Source organism: Schistocerca cancellata, unplaced genomic scaffold (assembly GCF_023864275.1).
Source record: "Schistocerca cancellata isolate TAMUIC-IGC-003103 unplaced genomic scaffold, iqSchCanc2.1 HiC_scaffold_846, whole genome shotgun sequence".
In the NCBI taxonomy this organism is placed as follows: domain Eukaryota; kingdom Metazoa; phylum Arthropoda; class Insecta; order Orthoptera; family Acrididae; genus Schistocerca; species Schistocerca cancellata.
The window spans coordinates 30,001-32,500 of record NW_026046857.1 but is presented as its reverse complement, the minus strand read 5'-3'; the positions used below and the strand labels follow the sequence as shown (position 1 = coordinate 32,500).

The window sequence follows — 2,500 nt, the reverse complement described above, 5'->3', positions numbered from 1 at the left end:
GACATAACGCACAATAGCGTCATGGCGCTTGACCCGGGACCCGTGCGTCCTAAAGCAAGCCTGAAGTACGTGGTTGGCGGTCTCCACGGCCTGGCACCCCGCGCGGCATCTGGTGTCCGCCTCCCGCCCGCGACTGCGCCGTGCCTTCGTAGGGAAGGCGTTGATGCGGGCGCGGAGGGCGTCGATGTATTCACGCCCAGATAGCAGGCGACTGGTGTCGGCGACCCACTGATGTTGGCCACTGACGGCGGCAGAGGATGACAGCGCCGCACCGTCAATGGCGATGTGTAGGCGCGCCGCCCACATTTCCCCAACCTGCGTTGACGATTTGAGGAGGTGGCCCTCCCACGTTAAGTGGCGCTCCAGCACCTCGATCTCACGCTGCACCTCATCCAAGCCTGCACCTTCGCAGGCTGGCCCTATCTTCTTCAGCGCCAGGAGACGGGACCGACGGAGCGTTGGACCCATCCAACGGCAGGATGGAATGCCGAGGCCCCCCTGGGCAACAGGAGCGTGGAAGTATCCCAGGGGGGTGTCCGCCGGAAGGCGGAACCATCTCCTGACGGCGGCCCGGATGGTGACGTCGGCCGACTTCAGAGCACCCACCCGGGTGCGGCTGAGGGCCAGCCCATGGTACAGGCCAGGAAGAAGTACATTGGTGAGAGCGTGGAGGCGCTGTTGCGGCTTCAGCGGAGCTCGGGAGATGACGTCAAGCTGCTCCACCAGGTGGCGACGTGGATTGAAGACACAGCGACCCGCCGTGGAAAATTGCAGCCCCAGGTACCGGAAGGTTTCACCCACACGCAGGGCAGGCATGGTGGTATTGCCTGCTGTGAAGGTGACATTGCTGTCCACCTTCACCTTCTTCTCGCGCCCTGACGCGACTAAGGCGAGGGTGAAACACTTCCGGGCGTTGATCTGCAGCCCCAGGTGTGCGAGGGCTGCGGTAGCTGCATCGATGAGGGACTGCAAGCCCCTCGGGGTCGCTGCAAACAGCAAGACGTCATCTGCAAAGGCCGCAGCGTTGACCCTGCGACCGAGGATCCGAGCTCCGATGTGAGAGGGCAGTTGGCCTAAAACGTAGTCCACCGCAAAGTTGAACAGGAGGGGGGAGAGGGGATCGCCCTGGCGAACGCCCCGTGCTGGCTGCACAGACACGCCCACGCCGGCGCCGTCCGCTATCACTGTCGTGCTGCCCTCGTAGCACCGCTCGACATACTCGACAAAACAATCCGGCAGGCCATGCGCCTTCAGCACGGGGCGAAGGGCAGCATGATCTACCGAATCGAATGCCTTAGATACGTCGATCGATGCCACAAAGACAGAGCGGCAGGAGCGAACTGCGTCGGTGAGGGCGGTGTCCAAGATGAACGTGTTTTCCAACATCCCATCACGAGGGATGAATGCCCGCTGACGTTCGTCCACAGCACAAGCGCGCATCAGGCGTGACGCGAGAACCTTGTGAAAGGTCCGCGCCAGCACCGAGCAGACCGTAATGGGGCGAAAGTCAGCGGGGGATGTTGGTGCAGCCGTTTTCGGGAGAAGGGACGTCCGCGCGCGAAGCAGGCGTTCCGGAAGGGCGCGGGCCAGAAGGAAGAGATTCATCACTTTCACCAGGACTTCGTGCGGCAGGCGCCGCAACTCCGCTGGGGTAAGGCCGTCCGGCCCGGCCGCTGATCCCCTGGGCGGCGGAGAGTCATAGTTACTCCCGCCGTTTACCCGCGCTTGCTTGAATTTCTTCACGTTGACATTCAGAGCACTGGGCAGAAATCACATTGCGTCAACACCCGCTAGGGCCATCGCAATGCTTTGTTTTAATTAGACAGTCGGATTCCCCCAGTCCGTGCCAGTTCTGAGTTGATCGTTGAATGGCGGCCGAAGAGAATCCGCGCACCCGCGCGCCCCCGGAGGAGCACGCTAAGGCGGACGCGGCCTCGCAGCAAGGAAGATCCGTGGGAGGCCAAGGCACGGGACCGAGCTCGGATCCTGCGCGCAGGTTGAAGCACCGGGGCACGAACGCCGCGCAGGCGCGCGCATCCTGCACCGCCGGCCAGCACGAGGCCAACCAACGGCGAGAGCAGACCACGCCCGCGCTAAACGCCCGCACTTACCGGCACCCCTACGGCACTCACCTCGCCCAGGCCCGGCACGTTAGCGCTGACCCACTTCCCGACCAAGCCCGACACGCCCCGATCCTCAGAGCCAATCCTTATCCCGAAGTTACGGATCCAATTTGCCGACTTCCCTTACCTACATTATTCTATCGACTAGAGGCTCTTCACCTTGGAGACCTGCTGCGGATATGGGTACGAACCGGCGCGACACCTCCACGTGGCCCTCTCCCGGATTTTCAAGGTCCGAGGGGAAGATCGGGACACCGCCGCAACTGCGGTGCTCTTCGCGTTCCAAACCCTATCTCCCTGCTAGAGGATTCCAGGGAACTCGAACGCTCATGCAGAAAAGAAAACTCTTCCCCGATCTCCCGACGGCGTCTCCGGGT

The 2,500-nt window shown here is 62.7% G+C and overlaps 1 pseudogene; it reads right to left on the bottom strand.

Annotated features, from left to right (window-relative positions):
* Nucleotides 1-2,500, bottom strand: part of LOC126147118 (large subunit ribosomal RNA) — a 6,595-nt pseudogene that overhangs the window by 2,025 nt on the left and 2,070 nt on the right.